Genomic DNA, 19,513 nt, shown 5'->3' on the forward strand with positions numbered 1-19,513 from the left:
TTTCTTGCTTAATGTATGTTTTATTGATTTCTTTAATTACTGGTGCTTTGTTGCTTATTGTATGCTTATTACTAATATTACATGATGTAAGGTGACCTTGAGTGTCTTGAAAGGCGCCATTAAATAAAATATTATTATTATTGTTATTATTATTTGTGGGAAGTTTTACCTCAGGCAGGACCTCAGCTTATGAAAGTCGCATTCAGAAGACAAGTGTGCACCATGTACTGGACTGTCAGCTGGTTCATGAGCGGGGGGGAGGGGGGGGGGGGACAGCAAATGCTGGTTTAAACTGAAGACAGACACAAAAAGCTGGAGTTACTCAGTGGGTCAGGCAGCATCTCTGGAGAAAAAGAGTAGGTGATGCTTTGGTTTGCGAGTGCGACAGCTGGTTTTTGAGCTGGTTTCTGGCAAGGGACGGGACACGCAGTAATTGCACAGCAAATTTCTTAGTGGTATGAGCTCTGTCCTGAATTGGACTGTTGCCACCACATCCTTACCCCTGTCCCACTTAGGAAACCTGAACGGAAACCTCTGGAGACTTTGCGCCCCACCCTAGGTTTCCGTGCGGTTCCCGGAGGTTGCCGGCGGTTGCAGGTGGTGGGAGGTGCACAAAAATGCTGGAGAAACTCAGCGGGTGCAGCAGCATCTATTGAGCGAAGGAAATAGGCAATGTTTCGGGCCGAAACCCTTCCTTAGACTGATGGGGGGTGGGGGGTGCGGGGAGAAGAAAGGAAAAAGGAGGAGGAGGAGCCTGAGTGCTGAGGGAGGGATAGGAAGGGGAGCAGACAGCAAGGGCTAACAAAATTGGGAGAATTCAATGCCACCAGGAATATGAGGTGCTGTTCCTCCAATTTCCGGTGGTGCTCGCTCTGGCCATGGAGGAGACCCAGGACAGAGAGGTCGGATACGGAATGGGAGGGGGACTTGAAGTGCTGATCCACCGGGAGGTCAGGTTGGAAGGAAGACTGACAAAAACCTCCGGGAACCTCCGGGAACCGCACGGAAACCTTGGGTGGGGCGCAAAGTCTCCAGAGGTTTCCGTTCAGGTTTCCTAAGTGGGACAGGGGCATAACTGATCACTCTGCAGCTGCCATCTTCACCACACCCCATTAATACAGACTGGAGCCATTATTTTTTCTAGATACAGTACTTCATTGGTCCCATTAGCTGTGTTGTTGCTTCGTTCAGTTTAGAGATACAGCATGGAAACAGGAATGGGATTGCCCTCGGAGCGGGAAAAGAATGGATGGGCTGAAATGTCCCTTTCCATTGAAGACAGTCCCAAAATGCTGGAGTAACTCAGCGGGTCAGGCAGCATCTCTGGAGAAAAGGGATAGGTGACTTTTCGGGTCGAGACCCTTCTTCAGACTGATAGTAAGGGGAGAGGGAAAGGTAGAGATACTGCCTGGTCCGCAGAGTTACTCCAGCATTTTGTGTCTATCTTCGGTGTAAACCATTATCTGCAGTTCCTTCCTACACATACAGTCTCTTTCTACGTTATGTGAAAATATAAATGATTTTAACTCCCTTCTTTCCTATCAAAGTGAGAACCGTGAGCACAGATGTTGACTGCTTTCCTAAGTATCTCCAGCATTCTTGTTTCAGCTCCAGCATCTGTAGACCTTTGCTTGTTGGCAGCATGTAACTAATTCAGTTATCACTCTGGAGAGGTCAAACCAGTGGCACCACAGTGGAAAATAAAATAAAGCATGTCATGGAAGGTAACATCATTTGTTACTCTTCAACACACTCCTAAGTGTTTTATTCCGCTGTTGCTTAGCAAAGCAATAGGTGGCTATGTGGCTCAGGAAGTCTGTCCCTTCTGAATGCTTTTAATAATCACCCTGCAGAATGACTAATAGTGCTCCCTGAGGACTTTCATCAAGTCTGTACCGTTTTCATTGCTTAGTTTAGTTTATCAGTTTGGAGATACATCGCGAAAACAGGCCCTTCGGCCCCCCGAATCTGCGCCAACTTGCGATTCCCGCGCACTAACATTATTCGACACAAACTAGGGACAATTTACACCAAACTAATTAACCCACCAACCTGTACAACTTCGGAGTGTGGGAGGAAACCGAAGATCTCGGAGAAAATCCACGCAGGTCACGGGGAGAACGTGCAAACTCCATACAGACAGCGCCCGTGGTCACAATCAAAGCCGGTTCTCTGGCAGTGTAAGGTAGTGGTTCTCCCGCTACGCCACCGTACTGCCCTGTTCTTGCTGTTCAAGAATAGTGGAGTTTCCATATTCTTCATTTGGCCATGTGGATTTTCCCTGATGCTCTGCCTTAATTCCACATTGCAAAGATGTGTCTGACACAAGGGACTGCAGATGCTGGTTTACAAAAAAAAAAGACACAAAGTGCTGGAGTAACTCAGTGGGTCCGACACCATCTCTGGAGAATTCGGATAGCCCCAACCCGAAACGGTGACTATTTATGTTTTCCGCAGATGCTGCCTGACCAGCTGAACTGCTCCAAAAACATGATGCTGGATTCATTGGCCACTAATGCCAAAACGAATCAATGAGGACGTCTGAGAGAGAAATCATTTGTAGTCGTACAAGAAAATAAATGAGGTTGGGTAATGGGACGAGTGGGATTGTGTCTTTTGAGTCAACTAATTGGCCTCTATCCGACTACACCAAATATGTAACACTCTCATCTATAAAGGTGTTATGTTTCACCCCACACTAGGGACTGGGAAACCTTAGTCGATTTGAGACTCCAGCATAATGCCGAGGGTGTGCTCCACTGTTGACCTTCAGCTGGTAGACCTGCTGGTCACAGCATGGATTTCCCCTGGGTGCTCTGGTATCCTCCCACATTCCAAAGATAGGCGGGTTTGTTGGTTAATTGGCCTCCATAAATGTGTCCCTGGTGTGTAGGGAGTGGATGATAAAGTGGGATTGATCATTGGCGTGGACTTGATGGGCCCAATGGCCTGTTTCTAAGCTGCATTGTTCAATCAATCAAGATCATACACTCATAAAGTCAGAAGATCATACAACATGGAAGCAATCCCTTCATCCAACATGCCCATGCTGACCAAGATGTCCCATCAGCACTGGTTCCACCTGTTGCTTTTGGCTCATATCCCTGCTTTCCTATTGATGTACCTGTCCAAATGGCTTGTTACATAGATACATAGAAAATAGGTGCAGGAGTAGGCCATTCGGCCCTTCGAGCCTGCACCGCCATTCAATATGATCATGGCTGATCATCCAACTCAGTATCCCGTACCTGCCTTCTCTCCATACCCCCTGATCCCTTTAGCCACAAGGGCCACATCTAACTCCCTCTTAAATATAGCCAATGAACTGGCCTCAACTACCCTCTGTGGCAGAGAGTTCCAGAGATTCACCACTCTCTGTGTGAAAAAGTTTCTTCTCATCTCGGTCCTAAAGGATTTCCCCCTTATCCTTAAGCTGTGACCCCTTGTCCTGGACTTCCCCAACATCGGGAACAATCTTCCTGCATCTAGCCTGTCCAACCCCATAAGAATTTTGTACGTTTCTATAAGATCCCCTCGCAATCTCCTAAATTCTAGCGAGTATAAGCCAAGTCTATCCAGTCTTTCTTCATATGAAAGTCCTGACATCCCAGGAATCAGTCTGGTGAACCTTCTCTGCACTCCCTCTATGGCTATAATGTCCTTCCTCAGATTTGTTGTAGTGCCTACCTCAACTACCTCCTTCCTGGTTCTTGATTCCCCTACTCTGGTACAAGATTGTGAATTCCACCTTACCTATTCCGCTAAATAATGATGACTGGATCTAGTTGATGAGAGAATGTTCTCGCGATGTGTTACTGTTAGTTTTTGGTGCCTGCCCACCAGAGGGCAGTGGCGAGCTGTTTACAGTCCATGTCCTGCCCACACCACAATGCAGCGGGATTGACAAGCCTTGACATTGGCTTGGGGCCAATAAAACAAATGTCATTAGTCCAAGGAAGGAAGTCTTGTGTTCTGCAGATGATATCAGCCCCTTTGGCAGACTGCCATGACTTTCTACACAGTGGAGGTCATGGGGATGGGAAGCTCTATTGCAGAATCATTGCTCAATTCTTGATTATTATGGGTGTCAAGGCTAATGGGGAGGCTGGGGAATCGGGTTAGGTAGAGATAGATCAGCTATGATTGAATGCCAGAGTAGACTTGATGGGCCGAATGGCCTAATTCTATTACTATCACATGACCTTGACCTCATGAGCCAATCATCCACAATGGCCAAGTAAATGGATTGGAAAGGTTTAGAGCGTTATGGGCCAAACATGGGCATGTGGGACAAGTGTAAATAGGGCATCTTTGTCAGCGTGGGTAAGTTGGGCCAAAGGGCCTGTTTCCGTTCTGTACGGATCTATTTCCGGAAGTGGCGGCGCTGTTAACATCTGCGGCTCGCCTGCAGTCCGTCTGTCTTTACTTTTTTCTGTTGTTTTTTCTGTCTTGTTTTGGTTAAGTTTTAGTTTGTTGGGTTGTGTTAGAGGGGGGGTGAAACATGTTCTCTGTCTCTTCCTTCGGGGGAATGCGACTTTTTCGTGTCGTATCCCCCTTCTCTGCCTCCGTCTGCGCTGAGGCCTAATGGCGGAGCTGGTGGCCTCCAGCCTGCGACTGACCCCGAGGCTCCGGAGGCAGAGCCAGCCAGGACTCACCAACGAGAGGCTGGCCGTCTTCGGGGCTAAGGCAGCGGTGGCCCGACTTGCTGGTGCGGCGTTCTGGCTTTCGGCGGGGCTCGGAGCTGATGCAGCGGGGCTCGGAGCTGAGACTGCGGGACCCGGAGCTGGGCCGGCGGCCTGGAGCTGGGGCGGCTGGGGCAGCTGCCCGGAGCTGATGCTGTGGCGGGCCGTCTCGGAGCGGAGACGGCGTTCCGGCTTTCGGCGGCGGCGACATCACCATGGAGGTCTGCTGGACTGGAGGGCGGCATCTCCGGCCTGGATCGATCGCCTCAGCGCAGAGGGAGAACAAGGAGGGAAGAGACGGAGACTAAAGACTTTGCCTCCATCGCAGTGAGGATGTGCTTGGTGAACTCACTGTGGTGGATGTTTAATTTGTGTTTATTATATGTTTTGTTTTTATTGGTTCTGTGTACGACTGCAAGCAACATAATTTTGTTCAGACGAAAGGTCTGAATGACAATAAAGGAATCTAATCTAATCTAATCTAAAAACCTGCCACAAAGCCAGCGATGATGGGTATTAGGAAGCATGAATGACAATAAAGGAATCTAATCTAATCTAACCTAAAAACCTGCCACAAAGTATGGAGAGATAGCAAAGAAAGACACGCTATTTAGTTAATTTTTTTAAAACCTGCGGTAGTTGGAAATGTGAAACAAAAGCAGGTGCTGGTAAATCACAGCAGGTCAGGCAGCCTCGATGGAAAGGGAAACATTCAAGGTTTTGTGTCGGTGCTCCTTCATCAGTGGTTCATGGTGCATATTTATTAAAGATAGAAATATACTAGTAGGAGGTAGACACAAAATGCTGGAGTAACACGGCGAGATTCATTCCTTCTCTCCAGAGATGTTGCCTGTCCCGTTGAGTTACTCCAGCATTTTGTGTCTATCTTCGATTCAAACCAGCATCTACAGTTCTTTCCTACACAAGATACTAGTAGAATTTCAATAGGAGAGAAGATTGGGGTGAGATATGTAGAACAAGATAGGTCTGCAATAAGATGAGTTTAAATGGATTCACTGGGATCGTTAAGAGCTCCTTAAGGAACCAGACCTATCTTGTCAGTGGTAAGGTGGGATAACTTAGAAACATAGAAACATAGAAAATAGGTGCAGGAGGAGGCCATTCGGCCCTTCGATTGTGATCAAGGCTTATCGTCCCCAATCAATAATCCGTGCCTGCCTTTTCCCCATATCCATTGATTCCACTAGCCCCTAGACCTGTATCTAACTCTCTCTTAAATCCATCCAGTGATTTGGCCTCCTCTGCCCTCTGTGGCAGGGAATTCCACAAATTCACAACTCTCTGGGTGAAATTTTTTGTTCATCCTCAGTCTTAAATGACCTCCCCTTTATTCTAACTTGCCCAGCAGGGTAGAGTTATGCTTGTAGGATAAGGGTGAAAATGGTGGGCAGATAAGAACTAAGCTGGCCAGGCATTACTGATGACTGAAAGCGCATAGTATACAGTGAACTGTTTGGATGCTCATTCACATCTTTGTAGTTTGTTTGAAGAAATACAACAGCTCAATCAATATCTAGCTACAACCGCTCAAAGTGGGGAGTGAGCATTTAAGACGGTTTTGAGAACATAGGAACATACAAAACATAGAAAATAGGTGCAGGATTACGCAATTCGGCCCTCCGAGCCAGCACCGCCATTCAATATGTTATCATCCAAAATCAGTACCCCATTCCTGCTTTCTCCCCATATCCCTTTATTCTGTAAGTCCTAAGAGCTATTTCTAACTCTCTCTTGAAAACATCAAGTGAATTGACCTCCACTGCCTTATGTGACAGAGAATTCCACAGGTTCACAACTCTCTGGATGAAAACGTTTTTCCTCATCTCAGTCCTAAATGCCCTACCCCTTATTCTTAAAGTGACCCCTGGTTCTGGACTCCCCCAACATCGGGATCATTTTTCCTGCAACTAGCCTGTCCAATCCCTTAAGATTTTTATATGTTTCAAGAAGACCCTAGCTCGTCCTTTGAATTCCAGTGAATATAAGCCTTGTCGATCCATTCTTTCATCATATCATAACCTCAAGGCAGTGCACTGAAGCCCCGTCGAGGTGGTGGAAGAACTCACCAACTCACAAGCTGCACATCAACCATCTCCTGCCCCAACCATGGAAGACTCCGCGAGTCCCACTTGCCCTCATTCACCACAGAGCTAAAGTGGTTGTGTGAACACAGGGATTGCGGGCGCTGGAGACTTGAGCAGGTCAGGCAGCATCTCCGGAGGTAATGGATAGGCAACGTTTTCGGTCTGTACGCTCCAGATCTTATCCCGTCGGAGAAAGGAGAACCTCTTCAAAGTATTTGAGGTTTGATGAAATATCGCAGTGGAGCAATAGAACAGAGCCAGATCTCAATCAGCAATCTGACACTTTAACCCGGTTTCTCTCTCCACAGATGCTGATGAATAGTTCCAACATTTTGGGATTTTATTTCAGATTTCCAGCAGCTGCAGGGATTTTAATTAGGGCTTTCCAATAGCTCCCCTCATTACTCCATGAGCGCAGGACGTGTTACTGTACGGAGGTTGTAGATACATTCAAAGCATCGATACTATTTATACCTGGACTTCAGAGTGTGCGTGCAAACTCATTGCAATTTTAACAAAGTCGAATGAACAAAAGCACAAAGTGAACAATTGTTTTTAACATTCACTGTGACAGGCCCATAATTCAATATTTATTTCCTTATCTATGGTGCGTCATTTGGATAAATTAATCTTTAATCAATTGCAGAAATAAGCATTCTTTCATCACAAGAACATAACAGATTTAACTCTTTACCAGAGGCACATAAAACAATGCGGCAGAGAAGCTGGCCCTTTGGCCCACATTGTCTGTGCTGAACTCGATGCCAAGTTAGACTAGTCGGTCTGCACAGGATCCAATCTACTTAAAAGCCTCTTTAACTCCGCTGTCGTATGTTCCTCCACCACCACAACTGGCAGTGCCACCGGTTCCTCACTCCCCTCCATTGAGTCTGTCCAAAGCAAGTGTTGTCTGCGAAGGGCGCTCAGCATCGTCAAGGACTGCTCTTACCCCAACCACAGACTGTTTACCCGCCTACCATCCGGGAAGGGCTACAGGTCTCTCCGTTGTCGGACCAGCAGGTCCAGGAACAGCTTCTTCCCTGCGGTTGTTACATTACTCAACACTGTACCTCAGTAATTGCCAATCACCCACCCCAACCGGACACTCCTTCCACCAGGGGAAAAAAAATTGCACTACTATGACTGTATGCACGTAAATATATTTATTTATTGCTCATATTCTATGTTCGCTCTTCTAGGGAGATGCTAACTGCATTTCGTTGTCTCTGTACTGTACACTGCACAATGACAATAAAGTTTGAATCTAAATCTGAAATCTGAATCTGAATTCCAGGCACTCACCACTCCCTGTATTTAAACACTTGCCCCAAACATCTCCTTTAAACAAGTTGAGGCCAGAATTAACATCTTAGTTTGCTTCTGTTAAAAGGGTTTCTGTTTAAATCAACTTGCCCCGCACATCTCCTTTATAACAGTTGGAAGGTGACAGAGTTAACAGTTTAGTTAGCCCCTGTAAAAAGTTCCACGGCATTAATATAATTTAAAGACAAGCTAGGAATTAAAGGGACACACGAAACAGAAAGTGGTTTATGAGTTGGAGTTGGGTTGAAAGCTGCAGAGATAGGAGGGAAGATGCCAGAGAGAGAGCTGAATAGATGTGTGAAAACGCACACCTCCAGATTCAGGGACAGTTTCTTCCTAGGTACACAAAAATGCTGGAGAAACTCAGCGGGTGCAGTAGCATCTATGGAGCGAAGGAAATAGGCAACATTTCGGGCCTATTTCCTTCGCTCCATAGATGCTGCTGCACCCGCTGGGTTTCTCCAGCATTTTTGTGTACCTTCGATTTTCCAGCATCTGCAGTTCCTTCTTAAACACAGTTTCTTCCTAGCTGTTATCAGGCAACTGAACCATCCTCCCACAACTGGAGAGCAGTGCTGAACTACTAACTACCTCATTGGAGACCCTTGGACTATCTTTGATCAGACAATACTGGGCTTTACCTTGCTCGAAATGTTATTCCCTTAAACATGTGCTTATACACTGAGGATGGCTCAATTGTAATCGTATACGGTCTTTCCACTGACTGGTTAGCACACAACAAAAACTTTTCACTGTACCTCGGTACTCGTGACAATAAACTAAACTCAACTTAACTGTTCCCAATGTCCCTTCACAGCTAGGGTTAATGAAAGCCTACTAATCTCATGTTTCAAAATATTAATTGTAGCTTGAGCAAACGAGAGCTCCAAAGTCCTCCTACTCAATCCTGAAATCATGCCTCTAATCAGGTGTCCTTGAGACTCTTGAAAGGCGCCCATAAATAAAATTTATTATTATTTAATGATTATTAATGTTTAGACGTTGACCCCCCCGATACCATACATCATTGTAATCAGCATTGTTCTTAAGAATTTGCTGTTGGAACTGGTGGAACAGATTTTTCAGAATCATTTCCTTTATCAGTTTCCTTCCTTATCTTGGAAGCTAATCCCTTGAGGTTGTTTTCCTGTCAATTTATAAATGTCTACTTTCAGAGAATTTCTCTACCCAGGTGTTGGACTCAAGCCTGAGAATAAAAATGTTGCACCAAGCAGGATTGCAACACAACAGATGAATGGACTTTAATCCAGTTCCTGCCATTGATTTTTGGACTGAATGACATGAATTTAATCCACATTTAGAAAGTATTTGGCAGGTTGCTGTTCAAACCAGGTAGAAGGGGGAAATAGACAGTGAGTGGAAGGATTGAACACCTTGCAGGTGGCCACCATACAACATTATACAGAGACAGAAACACATTCCTCTCGATTTTGATTAAAATGGAAGATAATCTTTTAACAGGTAATATTCAGTCGTCTGCTGGACCCTGGTGGTAGAGGGGCAGGGTGGGGGGGGGGGGGGGGGAAGGGGGAAGGAGGAGTGAAATCACTATCATTTTCTGAGGATTGAGCCAACACTCAAGGTGCAGACCTTCCTGAAACAGTGAAATAGTGCGTGCATTGCTCAAAACTGCTCAAAAACTCAATGTAACGTCCAGCGACAGTGTTCCTCAACAGGGAGTCCCCCCCCCCTCATGACGCAAGGATGCTTAATCCAGTCCCTCCCACCAGCCAAGCTGCGTCAAGCAACTAATCCCATTTAAGTTGCCATGGCGACAATCGATAGGCAGCAGTTTCTGGCATTCGATCTGCCCAAGTCACGTCGAGGCCACTGATAGTTGGGTCAGACTGCGTGCCGAGTCTTCCTTCCATCCAGTCAAGTGCCAACCGTGGGCACGAAACGCAACCCGAGCCTCTTGCGTCGCAGTGCGTCTTCTCAATTTCCCCGCGACTCAGTATAATTATGGCCTACATTTGGTGGGGGTGTGAATCAAAATCCCACTGTAGTGTTTCAGATAATGCAGTGTAGTCAATGACTCAATACAGCAACAAAGCAGTTGCTGGCGGTAACCAGAATAGCCAAGGGGAAAATAAAATCTACCAGTTCTTACCTGGTCTGGTCTGTGTGTGACTACAGACTATATGGTTCACCCAAACCCTATCTTGGTTCTTGGTTTCTTGGTCCTCCAAAATATTCCAAATGGAATTTAAACTGGAGGTGGTGATGCCTTCCTATAATAATAAATAATAATGGATGGGATTTATATAGCGCCTTTCTAATACTCAAGGCGCTTTACATCGCATTATTCATTCACTCCTCAGTCACACTCGGTGGTGGTAAGCTACTTCTGTAGCCACAGCTGCCCTGGGGCAGACTGACGGAAGCGTGGCTGCCATTCTGCGCCTACGGCCCCTCCGACCACCACCAATCACTCACACACATTCACACACAGGCAAAGGTGGGTGATGTGTCTTGCCCAAGGACACAATGACAGTGTGCACTCCAAGCGGGATTCGAACCGGCTACCTCCCAGTCGCCAGCCGAACACTTAGCACATTGTGCCATCTGTCGTCCCATTGCGCCATCTGTCGTTCCTACACATCTGAACAAGGGTTTTGGCCCGAAACGTTGCCTATTTCCTTCGCTCCATAGATGCTGCTGCACCCGCTGAGTTTCTCCAGCTTTTTTGTGTACCTTCGATTTTCCAGCATCTGCAGTTCCTTCTTAAACACTGCAGATGCTGGTTTACATCGAAGATAAACACAAAATGCTGGAGTAACTCAGCGGGGCAGGCAGCATCTCTGATTAGAAGGAATGGGTGACGTTTCGGGGCAAGACCCTTCTTCAGAGTCTGAAGAAGGATCTCGACTCACCCAAATCCTCAGTTCATTCATCTAAATAGGCTTCCAGTTCTGTCACTGTTGAAAATTAACGGTACGATTTCCAATCCCAGCTTAACTCTGGAGCAAAAAAAACAACTTGCTAAAGGAACTTAGTGGGTCAAACAGTATCTGTTGGGAAAAGGAATTGGCAACATTTCGGTTCAGGAGCCCTGCATCAGTCACAGGGAGATCGTGCAAGTTCTACACTCGAGTTTACTGGAGATATGAGGCAGCAGCTCCACTAATTGTACAACCGTCAGTTGGTCCAAGAACTCATTTGGCAGGAAAGACACAAAGTGCTGGAGTAACTTCGCAAGTCAGGCAGCATCCCTGGGGAACGGAAGATGACGTTTCAGATCAGCGCCCATCTTCAGACCGACCCGAAACATCATCAACCATGTTCTCCAGAGATGCTGCCTGACCCACTGAGTTACTCCAGCACCTTGTGTCTTTTTTTGGAAAAACCAGCATCTGCAGTTCCTTCTTTCCACTCTTTCATTTGCCAGGCTTTGCCCCACCCCTCTTCCAGCTGGCTCCCCCTACCCCATCCAATCAGTCTGAAGTAGGGTCCCAACCTGAAAAGTCACCGATATATAATGTGTGGGGCGGAACTGCAGATGCTGGTTTAAACCAAAGGCAGACACAAAATGCTGGAGTAACTCAGCTGGTCAGGCAGCATCTCTGGAGAAAAGGAATAGGTGATGTTTCGGGTCAACCTGTACATGTTCTCCACAGATGCTGCCTGACCCGTTGAGTTACTCCAGGACTTTGTGTCTCTTTTTGTAAACCATCATCTGCAGTTCTCTGTATCAGCCGAAACGTGAACCTACATTTATTTTACATCGTGTGTTCTCTCCCTAAGGGCCTGCCCACTTTCACGACCTAATTCACGACCTCTGCCGAGTTTGCCCTTCTCATACTCGCAGCATGGTCGCCACAAGGTCGTAGGTGGTCGTAGGAGGTCGTAGGTAGGTCGTAGCAGGCCGTGATGCTAGTCGTAGGTACTCGTGGCATCAAGTAGGTCGGGGCGTTTTTTCTAGCCTGATGAAAAATGTCCACGAGTAAAAAAGGTCGTGAATTAGGTCCATTCCTCAGTTCCATTCACGCATCTATCAAAAATTAATTGCCATTCTATCTGGGAACGCTGTTTCCACAAGCACTGCCAAATCTGCTGAGCTTTCCGGAATATTCCGTTTTTGTTTTGAGCAGACAGCGCTCCTGGATTGATGTCACCTGCCTCAACATTATCTCAACTCAACCCCAGCTGGTCTATTGAAAGGAACACTGAGATCCTAATTAACAGTTAATCTCAGGAACGACCAGTCATTGTTACACCAACGGCTCAATTCAAAATAAAATCCTTCCTCGCACAAAGTAGGTTTAAAAATATTTCTCCAGGGAGGATGCTTAACTAGAAAAATATACTAATGTTTATTGACATCTGCACTAATCCCACAATCCCAAAATAACTCCCAGTTTTGTTTTGTTACAGATTTAAGAAGAAAATGAGCCTTGCTGTTCTATAAAGGATTATGAATTCAATGATTATGAGCTCTATAGAGTTAGATAGAGCTCTAGGGGCTAGCGGAATCAAGGGATATGGGGAGAAGGCAGGCACGGGTTACTGATCGTGGATGATCAGCCATGATCACGATGAATGGCGGTGCTGGCTCAGAGGGCCAAATGGTTTCCTCCTGCACCTATTGTCTATTGAACAATAGTCTATTGAATTAAGTGACAGAGCTTTGTATGGAATAGGGCAAAGAGCAGGCCATTCAACCCTTTTACACTATCCTGGTCTTTTTATTCCACAAGTACGGGTGGCACTGTGGCTGCCTTATGCCCCTGTCCCACTTAGGAAACCTGAACGGAAACCTCTGGAGACTTTGCGCCCCACCCAAGGTTTCCGTGCGGTTCCCGGAGGTTGCCTGAAGTTTTTGTCAGTCTCCCTACCTGCTTCCACTACCTGCAACCTCCTGCAACCACCTGCGACCTCCGGGAACTGCACGGAAACCTTGGTTGGGGCGCAAAGTCTCCAGAGGTTTCTGTTCAGGTTTCCTAAGTGGGACAGGGGCATAAGGGTGTTCTTGATTCGGAAGGGTATCAAGGGCAGTGAAATGCCCCTGTCCCACTTAGGAAACCTGAACGGAAACCTCTGGAGACTTTGCGCCCCACCCAAGGTTTCCGTGCAGTTCCCGGAGGTTGCAGGTGGTTGCCGGAGGTTGCAGGTAGTGGAAGCAGGCAGGGAGACTGACAAAAACCTCTGGCAACCTCCGGGAACTGCACGGAATCCTTGGGTGGGCGCAAAGTCTCCAGAGGTTTCCGTTCAGGTTTCCTCGGTGGGACAGGGGCATTACAGTGCTTACAGCGCCAGAGACCCGGGTTCGATCCTGGCTACGGGTGCTTGTCTGTACGGAGTTTTCAAGAGAGAGTTAGATTTAGCTGTTTTCAAGAGAGAGTTAGATTTAGTTCTTAGGGCTTAAGGAATCGAGGGTTATGGGGCAAAAGCAGGAACGAGGTACTGATTTTGAATGATCAGCCATGATCATATTGAATGGCGGTGTTGGCTCGAAGGGCCAAATGGCCGACTCCTACACCTATTTTTTATGTTTCTATGAGTTTGTACGTTCTTCCCGTGACCACGTGGGTTACCTCCGAGAACTTTGTTTTCCCCCCACACTCCAAAGGCGTATAGGTTTATAGTGTTTAAAAAGGAACTGCATATGCTGGAAAATCGAAGGTACACAAAAATGCTGGAGAAACTCAGCGGGTGCAGCAGCATCTATGGAGTGAAGGAAATAGGCAACGTTTCAGGCCGAAACCCTTCTTTAGCCTCATATAAGTTTATAGGCTTGCTACGTATGTAAAAATTGTCCCTGGTATAGGATAGTGTGAACGTGCGGGGGTCGCTAGTCAGTGTGGACTCGATGGGCCGAAGGGCCTGTTTCCACACTGTATCTTAATACTAAACCAAGTACCTATATTCATGCTGTATTACTTCATTCTTTGAATGTTATTTTTCCATTGGAGGATTGAGCCGAGCCTCTGCAGATTGAATTGATCCGGATTAAGGGAGTGGAATAAGGTTTGGCTTCCCCAATGAGACTGATGTTTACATATGGATGGGATTATCCATTGACCCTTTGGGGTTGATGTCTTATGCAGAGGCTGTGGATTAAACTATTAACCTCCCTAGGCCTCACGGATTAGGTATAAATTAAAAACCAAGGTCCCTAACACTTGGTAGAAGCTTTGACAGAAATATTGCTGCTGCTTTGCACTCGTCCTTGCATTTATTATTGTATCTATTATTACAAGAGGGTCAAGAATCCAGAATGTTTTATTATCATATGTCTTAACATAGAAACATAGAAAATAGGTGCAGGAGTAGGCCATTCGGCCCTTCTAGCCTGCACCACCATTCAATATGATCATGGCTGATCATCCAACTCAGTATCCCGTACCTGCCTTCTCTCCATACCCCCTGATCCCTTTACCCACAAGCACCACATCTAACTCCCTCTTAAATATAGCCAATGAACTGGCCTCAACTACCTTCTGTGGCAGAGAATTCCACAGATTCACCACTCTCTGTGTGAAAAATGTTTTCCTCATCTCGGTCCTAAAAGATTTCCCCCTTATCCTTAAACTGTGACCCCTTGTTCTGGACTTCCCCAACATCGGGAACAATCTTCCTGCATCTAGCCTGTCCAACGCTTTAAGAATTTTGTAAGTTTCTATAAGATCCCCCCTCAATCTTCTAAATGCTAGCGAGTGCAAGCCGAGTCTATCCAGCCGAGTCTTAAAACGGAACCATGAAATTTTTACTTGCAGCAATAATGCCGTCAAGTCTATATAGTTCGGAGCCTCTTTGGAGGTTGTAGTGTTTAATAGCCTGGTGGCTGTGGGGAAGAAGATGTTTCTGAATGTGAACGTTGCTGTTTTCAGGCTCCTTTACCTTCTTCCTGATGACAGAAGTGAAATGAGAGCATGGCCAGGTCGGCGTGGGTCTCTGAGGATGCTAGCTGCCTTTTTGAGGCAGTGACTTTTGTAGATCCCTTCGATGGTGGGGAGATCACCATCGAAGGGATCTTCAAATCGATGAAGGACATAGTTCACATCTTTTCAGTCTTCTTTGTTCCAGGGCTTTCAAGTTGCCAAACCAGAAGATGATGTAACCGATCAGTATATGGCCTGCTTCCTGTGGACAGGATATACCTGGTTAATTTTCCACGATGTCAGAATGTAGTTAGGTTGACGATCACAACAGCCTATTTGTGTACGATTCAGATCTGCCCAGGAGTAGTTAGATGAATATCCCACCTCTTTGGTAACGCGGAGGACTGGATGAATAGACACAAAATGTTGGAGTAACACAGTGGGCTTAGGCAGCATCCCTGGAGAATATGGATGTGCCATTTGGGGTTGAGAAATTGCTGAGTTCATACGCCCATAAGGTAGAATTAGGCCATTCAGCCCATCACATCTACCCCGCCATTCAAACAAGGCTGATCTATCAAACCCTCTCAAACCCATTCTCCTGCCTTCTCTTCACTGCCCTTGATACCCTTCCGAATCAAGAACACCCTTATGCCCCTGTCCCACTTAGGAAACCAGAACAGAAACCTCTGGAGACTTTGCACCCCAACCAAGGTTTCTGTGCGGTTCCCGGAGGTTGCAGGTGGTTGCAGGAGGTTGCAGGTAGTGGAAGCAGGTAGGGAGACTGACAAAAACCCCCGGGAACCTCCGGGAACGGCACGGAAACCTTGGGTGGGGCGCAAAGTCTCCAGAGGCTTCTGTTCAGGTTTCCTAAGTGGGACAGGGGCATTACTAATAAATTCCTAGTCTTTCCTTGGAAAAATGTCACAATGTCACAAATGTCCTGCGGATAGGATGAGTGGCCAGTTCCCTGTCTTCTTTGGTCTTCGATGATCTTACGACGAGAAACCTCTCAGTGATTATGTGTTTGTTGGGTCAACCATTGAGCTTGTCAGTAAGCATAACAATCGGGCTGATTTGAATGTGTCTAATGTTGTTTGTTTTGGATTTCAGTTTCCAAAAGTCCCTTCAGACATGGTTGTAATGGGAGACTGGTGAAGTCAATTGTGGAGTTTAACAGATGGTTAAACTGAGCTCTTGCCTGCAACTGAATGGAATCATTGTCCCAGTGGACTGACTGATGGCAAACAGTAGATGGAACAGAGGAATTCTCTGCCAAACAGTATTCACAAGTGTAATCGGGTAGTTTCCCATATGTACATTAGGGAGCCTTACAAATGCCAGAATAAATTACCAACGCCACCCAAAGTGACATCGATAGACACAAAGTGCTGGAGTAACTCAACCGGTCAGGCCACATTTCTGGAGAATATGGATAGGTGACAATTTGGTTCTGATTCCAATCCAAACTTTACTAAGTGGCAGGAAGAAACTAGTTTAAACCAAAGATAGACACAAAATGCTGGAGTAATTCAGAGGGACTGGCAGCATCTCCGGAGAGAAGGAATGGGTGATGTTTCTGGACCTAAGAAGGGTCTCAATCCGAAACGTCACCCATTCTTTCTCTCCAGAGATGCTGCCTGTCCCGCTGAGTTATTCCAGCATTTTGGGACTACCTTTACTAAGTGGCACAATGGCACAGCTAGCAGAGCTCCTCACTCACAGCTGCAGCAATCTGGGTTCAATCCTGACCTCAGTTCTTGTACGTATGAAGTTTGCACAGAGTGCCTGTGACCACATGGGTTTCCTCCAGGTGCTCTGGTTTCCTCCCACATTCCAAAGACATGCAGGTTTGTAGATCAATTTCCCCCAGTATTGTTAAGCCAAACTTTGCAAACATTTCCATTCTAAAAAAATATGTGTTTTAATTTAAATAACTCAGGGGGATCTGGGGGAATTTGATGGGAATGTGGGAAGAATGAAATAGGATTATTGAAGGATTATTATAAATCAATGTTTGATGATGGGCATTCACTTAATGAGCTGAAAGGCTGTATGTCCCTAATCAAAGCCGGTGCAGTAAATCTTTCCAGAGGAGATTCTAAACGAGGAACCACACTACTATGTCAGGTGGATCCTTTGAGGTGCCATTATCTCAGTGGCACAGCAGTTGAGTACCTGCCTTACAGCGCCAGAGACCCGGGTTCGAACCTGACTACAGGGTGCTGTCTGTACGGAATTTGTACGCTCTCCCTGTGATTGCGTGGGTTTTCTTATGCAGTATAATGTGGATAAATGTGAGGTTATCCACTTTGGTGGCAAAAACAGGAAAGTAGACTATTATCTGAATGGTGCCGATTAGGAAAAGGGGAGATGCAGCGAGACCTGGGTGTCATGGTACACCAGTCATTGAAAGTAGGAATGCAGGTGTAGCAGGCAGTGAAGAAAGTAAATGGTATGTTAGCATTCATAGCAAAAGGATTTGAGTATAAGAGCAGGGAGGTTCTACTGCAGTTGTACAGGGTCTTGGTGAGACCACACCTGGAGTATTGCGTACAGTTTTGGTATCCTAATCTGAGGAAAGACATTCTTGCCATAGAGGGAGTACAGAGAAGGTTCACCAGACTGATTTCTGGGATGGCAGGACTTTCATATGAAGAAAGACTGGATAGACTCGGCTTGTACATGCTGGAATTCAGAAGATTGAGGGGGGATCTTATAGAAACTTACAAAATTCTTAAGGGGTTGGACAGGCTAGATGCAGGAAGATTATTCCCGATGTTGGGGAAGTCCAGAACTAGGGGTCACAGTTTAAGGATAAGAGGGAAGTCTTTTAGGACCGAGATGAGAAAATCATTTTTTACACAGAGAGTGGTGAATCTGTGGAATTCTCTGCCACAGAAGGTAGTTGAGGCCAGTTCATTGGCTATATTTAAGAGGGAGTTAGATGTGGCCCTTGTGGCTAAAGGGATCAGGGGGTATGGAGAGAAGGCAGGGATGGGATACTGAGTTGGATGATCAGCCGAATGGCCTACTCCTGCACCTATTTTCTATGTTTCTGTGTTTCTCTGGGTGTTCCAGTTTCCTCCCACATTCCAAAGACGTACAGGTTTGTAAGTTAATTAGCTTCTGTAAATTGTCACCTAGTGTATAGTGTAGCGCTAGTGTACGGGATGATCGCTGGTGGGCCAAGGTGCCTGCTTGCACGCTTTTTCTCTAATGTCGAAAGACACATTTCCCATGTTGTCTTGGCCAATATTTCAACCAGCAACTAAATCTAGTCGTGAAGAGATTATTATCATATTACTGTTTGTAGAATCTAACTACGTGTAAACTGGCTGCCCTGTTGCCTGTATTACAAGAGTGACCTGGTTTCAAAAGAATTCTCTTGGCTGGCAAGCACTTTGTGACTTCCCGGCATTGTGAAAGAAGCTTTTGTCTTCTTAGATATCCTGAGGTTGATCGTGGAGCTTCAAGTACAGGCCTGGCATGGGAACACAGAATGGCATTGTCAGGAGGACAGGACCAGTGAAACAGTAACCACCTGTGCTCCTGGCTTCCTCAAGCCAAGTTTGGGGAAAATTTCAACCACACAAAGGGGTGAGGGGTGGGAATTGGCCACAAACCAGGGCTGGTTTGTAGTTATGGAGAATGAGGCAGAGTTCTTCCAAATGCTACAGACAACTCATATTTGTTGACGGCTGCTGTCCTTACACAAAATCTAACCCGGACATAGCAAGCAGATTCCGAGCATTTTGTCCACAGCCACACCACAGCCACAGCCTTAGTGAAGGTTATCATGGGTTATGGGGGGGAGGCAGCAGAATGGGGTTGAGATAAGACTTTGCCTTCCACGACAGTGAGGAGTAGATTCGCTGTGATGGATGTTTGTGTAAATTGTGTTGTGCCTTGGTTCTTCTATGTGTTTGTATGACTGCAGAAACCAAATTTCGTTTTAAACCTCAATGAGGTTCAAATGACAACAAATAAATTGTATCAATTGTAGATCAGCCATGATTGAATGGCGGAGTAGACTTGATGGGCCGAATGGCCTAATTTTGCTTCTAGAACTTATGAACCTTCATCCATTTTATTAACCGGGAAATCTGCTAGGCCATGTGGCAATCCAGCCCTTTACCCACGGCAGACACAACTTGTTTCTGATGCTGGGTCAAGCGAAAGGGCTGTCTATGTGGCGTTTGCACGTTCTCCCTGTGACCACGTGGCTTCCATCCAGGTGCCCCAGTTTCCCAAATGCGTGCAGGTCGATTGCCATAAATAGTCTATCCTATGGGCAGTGCAATTTGGTGGGAATAGCAATGAATATGAAGAGGAAAGGCAACCAGAAAAACGAGAGCAAAATTCACCTGCTGGAGGAACTCAGGTATTTGCAGACAAACGAGTTGTGCAGTTGTGGGAGCTAATGGTGCCTTAGTAATTCGGGAGAGGTCAGATTCTCAAATCTTAATAGATTTGTGTTGGAAGAAGTCAGTGAACCAGAGGCCAGAGACAACGTCTGTAGTTTAGTTAAGAAATACAGCACGGAAACAGGCCCTTTGGC

At 46.2% G+C, this 19,513-nt stretch overlaps 1 long non-coding RNA gene across 1 annotated transcript; it reads left to right on the forward strand.

Annotated features, from left to right (window-relative positions):
- Positions 1 to 1,911: 1,911 nt before the first annotated feature.
- On the forward strand, positions 1,912 to 18,789 carry LOC116967427. The gene is made up of 3 exons (XR_004410221.1): positions 1,912 to 1,924; positions 17,451 to 17,454; positions 18,746 to 18,789. It is a non-coding gene; the product is annotated as an uncharacterized LOC116967427 (long non-coding RNA).
- Positions 18,790 to 19,513: the final 724 nt, after the last annotated feature.

The sequence above is a fragment of the Amblyraja radiata genome, chromosome 39, assembly GCF_010909765.2.
Source record: "Amblyraja radiata isolate CabotCenter1 chromosome 39, sAmbRad1.1.pri, whole genome shotgun sequence".
NCBI classification, from domain to species: domain Eukaryota; kingdom Metazoa; phylum Chordata; class Chondrichthyes; order Rajiformes; family Rajidae; genus Amblyraja; species Amblyraja radiata.